Source organism: Apium graveolens, chromosome 6, assembly GCF_009905375.1.
Source record: "Apium graveolens cultivar Ventura chromosome 6, ASM990537v1, whole genome shotgun sequence".
Taxonomy (NCBI): domain Eukaryota; kingdom Viridiplantae; phylum Streptophyta; class Magnoliopsida; order Apiales; family Apiaceae; genus Apium; species Apium graveolens.
Genome location: NC_133652.1, coordinates 135,172,982 through 135,180,201, shown reverse-complemented (window position 1 = coordinate 135,180,201; position 7,220 = coordinate 135,172,982).

Below are 7,220 nucleotides of genomic sequence, written 5' to 3'. Positions count from 1 at the left end.
CAAAGGTTGGTAAATAAAATTTTTAAGAATCTTATTGGCAAGACTATGGAAGTTTATGTCGATGACATGTTAATCAAGTGTCTAGTAAAGACTGACCATATAATCCATTTGAGGGAAGCTTTTGAGGTCCTGAGGTACCACAAGATGATGTTAAATCCTACAAAGTGTGCTTTCGGAGTAGGGTCTGGAAAATTTTTGGGATTGATGGTCTCTAAGAGAGGGATCGAGGCTAACCCCGATAAAATAAAGGCAATCCTGGACATGAAACCACCAAAAACTGTCAAGGATGTTCAGAAGCTCACAGGAAGGGTTGCTGCGCTGGGACGATTCATCTCCAAGTCAGGAGACAAGTGCTTGTCATTCTTCAAGTCACTAAAGAATATTAAGGACTTTGTATGGAATGAGGAAAACCAAAAGGCATTCGAGGAATTAAAGAAATATATGGCCCAGGCCCTGTTGTTGGCCAAGCCAACTTTGAATGAAGTTTTATTCTTGTACTTAGTTGTTTTATAGAGTGGCTTGAGCGCTGTATTGGTTAAGGAGGAACTGAAAATCCAGAAACCCGTATACTATGTCAGCAAAATTCTGCACGGTGCTGAGTTAAATTATTCAAGTATTGAGAAATTTGCTCTAGCCTTGATGATGGCTTCAAGAAAGTTACGTCCTTACTTTCAGGCTCATCAAATTGAGGTGCTAACAAATCAGCCCCTGAGAAATATCATTCATAGTCCCAAGGCTAGTGGGAGGTTGATCAAGTGGGCAATAGAGCTGGGAGAGTTTGACATTAAGTACAAGCCACGGACGGCAATAAAAACCCAAGAATTAGCTGACTTCGTGGTGGAATGTACCATACCCAACCAAGAAGTCACGGGGAAGGAAGATATCATACCTCAAGACAAGGAAGTTGATAAGGGGGACAAAGAGAAGGTTGATAAGGAGAAAGAATATTGGGTTCTCTATCTTGATGGAGCATCAAAAACAAATTCAAGTGGAGCAGGATTGGTTTTATAAAACCCTGATGGGTTCTTGATTGAGTATGCCATGAAGTTAGACTTCCCAAACACAAACAATGAGGCAGAATATGAAGCTCTGATAGCTGGTCTTGGCTTAGCAGGGACACTTAGAGTCAAGAACTTAAAAGTCTGTGGAGACTCGAAGTTGGTCATATCCCAGGTGAAGGGAGAGTTTGAGGCAAGGGATGATACGATGGCTAAGTATGTCCGCCTAGTAAGGGCCGTGATGACGTAATTTGATGAATGCCATGTTAAGCACATTCCAAGGGAGGAAAATGCTAAGGCAGATGCATTGTCAAAGTTTGCTTCATCTGAGATGGAAGAAAGTTCTGGAAGTGTATACTATCGCGTTTTGAAAACACGGAGCATTGATGTTAAGCTTGTGGCTCCTATAGGCCTGGGGACATCATGGATTGATCCCATTAAGGCTCACATTCAAACCGGTTGGTTACCAAACGATGCTACTGAAGCACGAAAATTGGCTGTTTGAGCACTAAGATACTCTTTGATAGATGGAATTTTGTATAAAAGATCTTTCGTGGTTCCCTACTTAAGATGTCTCAGGCCCGATGAGGTTCGTTTGGCTCTTAAGAAGTACATGAAGGCATATGTGGGTAATACTTGGGGGCAGGGCCTTAGCTCATAAGATAACCCGTTTAGGCTTCTACTGGCCAGAAATGATGGCCGATGCTAAAGAATATGTGAAGAAGTGTGACCGCTGTCAGAAGTATGCACCAGTCATTAGACAACCCCCCGAGATGCTGACCTCCATCAACTCACCCATCCCCTTTGCTATGTGGGGAATGGATATACTGGGGCCTTTTCGCATGGCCACGGCCTAAAGGAAGTTTCTGATTGTAGCCATTGATTATTTCACCAAGTGGATTGAAGCCAAACCCTTGGCCAAGATCACAACTAAGCAGGTTGCACAATTCATGTGGGAAAGTATTATGTGCCGGTATGGAATTCCCCGCATCCTAGTCACTGACAATGGAACACAGTTCAACAACGAGGAATTCAAGAGGTATTGTGAGGAAAATGAAATTGAGTTACGATTCACATCTGTGGCTCACCCGCAAGCCAATGGGCAAGCGGAAGTGGCAAATCGAATAATCCTGGATGGACTAAAGAAGAGGATCGAGAAGTCAAGGAATAACTGGGTGGATGAAATACTCCCCATACTATGGGCCTATAGGACTACCTGTAGAGTCATGACTGGAGCAACTCCCTTCATGTTAGCATATGGTGCAGAAGCAGTTGTTCCTGTAGAGATATCACATTCCTCCCCCAGGATTTAAGCTTTCTATGTTGAGGAAAATGAAGAAGGGCAAAGGTTAGCCCTGGATCTAATTGATGAAGTACGAGATGAGGCATATGCGAAGATAGTGGAATATCAGAAAAAAGCTTCGTTCTACTACAACCTAAGGGTTAAAGAAAGGTTCTTCAAATAAGGTGACTTAGTCTTGCGGAAAGTGGAAGCTTCTGGTGTAGGACAGAAAGGGAAACTTGCCCCAAATTGGGAAGGGCCGTACAAAGTCAAGGGCGTTCATTGTAGAGGAACCTACAAGCTGGAGACTATGGATGGTTTTGAAGTCCCGAGAACTTGGCATGCGTAAAACCTGAAGGTTTACTATGTGTAAAATAGTTGAAGCACGATTCTCACTTGCCAGAGTGACAAGTAGGTTTAAAAGTACCTTGAAGCTTTGCTTGCTTGGGATTTTTCTATATAGAAGATATGTTTAGATTTTATCAGGGTTGAACCCATTTCATGGTATCAAGAATACCAAGTTATAATATAAAGCCTTTGACTTAATTTTAGCCTATTAGATTGATGCATTGTGAAAGATAAAACCAAGTTATAAACCTGAGTTTGAAAAATCGAAAGAAAAATATGACGATACTTGGGCAAAATACGACTGAAAATAAGAAAAGTCAATTAAAAGTTCAATATTGTTTAAGAAAGAAGAAATACATAAAAAAACTTAGGCCTTGGAAGGCTGGGATTCTTCGGAACCACTATCTGAAGTCTCCTCGAATGTCTCTTCAGTCGGTCCCTTGGAAGTCTCCGCAGAGGTTCCCTCGAAAATATCTTCGGACGCTTTGGATGCTGCAGGAGACACTGGTTTAGGAGACGCTACCTTTGGAGGCTCTTCTACCCTGGCCTTCTTTATAACAGGCTCAGGCTCCTCCTCAGAAGAAGATTCCTCCTCTTCAGAGATGGACTCGAGCTCCTTCCTCTTTTGGCCTTGGCCTTGACTCCCCGATGGGCCGTCTTTGATCAAATCGGCAAGCTTGTCTGCAATGCCCCCAAGTACTGGAACCCGCACAGGAGAAAGGAAGGAAGACTGTTCAAGGACTTCTGGAAACTCATCCTGAATAGCCTCCACCGCGGTGTCCCAGCCTTCCTTATAGCTGACTGGATGAAGGAGGGCATCATACTCCACCATTAAATCCTTGAAGTCCTGAGTGTCCATCCAGCCGTCAAAGGCTTTATCTTTTTGAGCCTTGAGGATAACATTTTCAGCCCGGGCCATTTCCAAATCAGAAGTAGATGAGGCAAGTTGGGCTTCCAGGGCCTCTATTCTTTGGTTGGCCTCCTCCAGCTTCTTGTTCTCATCCTTGAGGCCAACCTTCCAAGCCTTGGCTTTGTGAATCGCCCCTTGAAAATGGGCGTTCGCCTACAAGAAACACAATAAAAGTAAGAAATGGGAAAAATCAAAAGGGCAACTATGAACGGCTATGGAAAAAGATGTACCGTCGCTAAAGCCTGAGCTTCGAAAAGCTCGATACCCTCCAAGTCCTGTTGGAGGACAAAGTCTTGATAGTCGACCGGGGAAATGGAATGCTTAGACCATTCATTGGCAAGCGCTGTGTTGCCGACAATCGAATCCTTCCCCCGGATTCCCCAAGAAGCTTGGAAGTAAGACCCTGGTTTTTGCTTGGTATGTAAAACTTGGCTGGGGCCTTCTTCGCATGGTTCCATTGCCTGGAGTAGGAACTCTGGGAAACGATCCCCAAGACGCGGGTCTTTAAAGACCTTTCCAGCACGCTTCATCCTGATCGTTTCCAGGTCTTTAGGCTTTGTAGCCTCTTCAATTTTCTCAGCCACTGCAACAAATAAGATAAGTGAGTTGAGAAGTTAGCAAAGTAGAAGATAGAAGGAACGAAAACAACTAGACAAGGAAGGAAACGTACTCTTCTTATGGACAGGAGAAAGGCCGCATTCTACAAGAATGGTCTCCCTAATAAGATCCCAAGAATGGGAAGTCCCATTATCTTGCGTAAGGAGGTTGAAAGCTCTGGTCTCCTCCTCAGACAAAATTATATCGTTTGGGCTCCCATCTACGGCTAGCCCAAAAGATGAGCGGAATAGGGTGCCCCAATCGCCACCCTCCCAAACGACGAACAAAAAATCTTTCTTTCACCCCAAGTTATTGTCAGGGATGGACTTCCCGTTCACTATGTGGGGAACGGTTGGGCGCTGGTTTAAAGAAACCCACCCCGGATTCTTGTCAGGACTGTTCTTGAACTGGAAAATCTTTCTAAAAATAGCAACAGAGGTAGAGACATTGTGCTTGGCGCATTGCGACAGATAGCACAGAATCAACCTCCAAGAGTTAGGAGAGAGTTGGCAAGGGCTGATGCCCACATCAGCTAGCAAAACAGGGATGAATGGGTGAAAGGGGAGTCTAATACATGCCCTTAAAGTATCTTTGTAGACGTATAGTGCGTCTTTCCTCCACTGACAGGCCCTGTCGGCCGGACCTGCAAGAACTAGCTTGAAAGGATCCTTGATTCTGAAACAACCGCTCAACTTGTCCAGCTCCTTTGGATCTTGCAAGGCACTGATATGGTCGTGCGCGTCTAGATGCGCATCTGACGGGTACTCGTCCCCTCGGGTGTTGATCATATCAATCAAGGAAGTGTACCTTGACCGAATGGGGAATTCATTGGACTTTCTAGCCACATTCATTTTGGCCAAACGGATCATTTTCTTATCAGCCATCTGGAAAAAAAAAGGGCACATAAGGAGACAATTTTAAAACGCAAACTATGCAAAAATAAGCAAAAAAGGTAAAGGGAGAAATCTTACCTAAAGTAATGCTCCTAAAAAAGGCTTTGGGGCTTAAGATACTCCGACTTACCGTTATTGCTTTAAGATTCTTAACAGAAGAAGAAAGAAGAAGAATTTAGAAATGAGAAAGTGAGGAGCAGTAGACTCTACTCACTCCTTTATATAGGAGAAAAAGTGAAGTTGAAGGGACAAAAAGCCAAGGATAAAGGCCCAAAGAAAAAAGCCCAGAAAATGGAACATTCCAGAATATTCCAAGGAATTCAAAAGAAATTAAAAATTCCTGAGAATTCTAGAGAATTCTAAAGAGGGTGTTTTGATATATTAAGCCCAGATTAATAAGAGGCCCAATGGGAGGTCCAAATCCAACTAAGATAAAAAGCCCAAATCCAATTAAGTTTTGGAAAAATAAAAAGCCCAAATCCAATTAAGATTTGGAAAAATAAAAAGCCCAAATCCAATTGAGATTTGGAAAAATAAAAAGCCCAAATCCAATTAGGATTTGGAAAAATAGAAGGCCCAAATCAAAGCCTTAAAAAAGATAAGGCCCAATCCAAATTGGATAAGAAGGAAGCCCAATAAGACCAGGATTGAGGTCGAGTTCCAAGTCGTGAATACTGCTCGAATTCTTTCGAACAGACACCTAAAAATTATGGGTATAATAGACCAGGATTCAGGTCGAATTTCAGCTCGTGAATTCTATTTGAATTCTTTCGAACAGACACCCGAAAATTACGGGTATAATAGAACTGGATTCTGGTCGAAAGCCAGACCAGGATCGAGGTCGAATTCCTGAATCAAGCACAATATTTTTCAAGAATGGGGTGCAGGAACCTAGACTAAAATCCAGGTCGAAGAATCGATTAGGATCCTAGTCGAAACACAGGTCGAGAATCCTAGTCGAACTCTAATGACCAGGAAGCAAATGAGCACAGAAGTCTCGACTAAGATCTAGGTCGAATGTTAGACTAAGATCCTGGTCGAAACCCAGGTCGTGGATCCTAGTCGAAACTAAATGACCAGGATGCAAAGAAATACACTAGTTTTCGACCAAAATCCAGGTCGAAGGTTCGACCAGGATCCTGGTCGAAATCCAGGTCATGGATCCTAGTCGAAGTCCTTCGACCAGGATTGAAAAGATGGCCAAAAATTCGACTAGGATCCAGGTCGAATTTCGACTAGGATCCTGGTCGAAAAAGGGCTAAAAATTTGAGAATATTTGTAAAAAATTGCAAAAAAATGTGAAAAAATCTCGGAAAAAAGGGAAAATTCCTGAAAAATACCAGAAAATTCCTAAAAATAGGGAGAAGGTAAAAAAATAGAAGGGGGGGCTTTTAAACGACCCTGAAGCCATGTACAAGGCAAATCGTTGTAAGCGTGTAGGTCACTCCACACTTTACGCAAAACGATACCCTGAAAGGGAATGAACGAACTTAACTTTTGCGAAATCTTATACGGTTTCCCAAAAGTTGGGGGAAAAATGATAGGAATAAATAAATCCTGATTATTTAATTAAATATTACAGTAATTATACATGATTTGGGCTGCTAGGCCCAATAAGAAGATGTATGACATTCAAACCAAAAAGGTTAACACATTGATTAGGCCTGATGGACCAGATCAGGCCTGATGGAACAAAGAAGGCCCAAAAACCCTGAATATTAATTAATTTTGTAATTAATTAATAAGAGAAAAATCAGCTATTGAGAAGAGTCCCGATAAGGACATGAATCCTTGCAGATTAGCCTCAAAGGGACCTAGAAGGATAAGGAATCAGTTTCCTACTATTTAGGACTCCAAAATCCATTCTAATTCTGAGACTTGGCTACCAAGTCTCCTATACCAAGTCCAATTCAAGGACCACCAACATCTATATAAAGGGTCGCACCCCTCCATTCAGAACTACATTTATTGGCTTGATTCTCTAATTCACAGAGATATGTAGGCATCTCATAAAGGCAGAGTTAAGCTACGACACGCGAGAGCAGCCATTAAAGGCCTTGAGCTCCCGAACCTTAGCAATAAATACAGCAAATAATAACCTTAGTTTTTTATCCATAACAGTTGATATGTTAAAAAACTCAATATCAGAATCAGTATGTGGTAGATATGTATTTATGGAGTAGTATCGTATA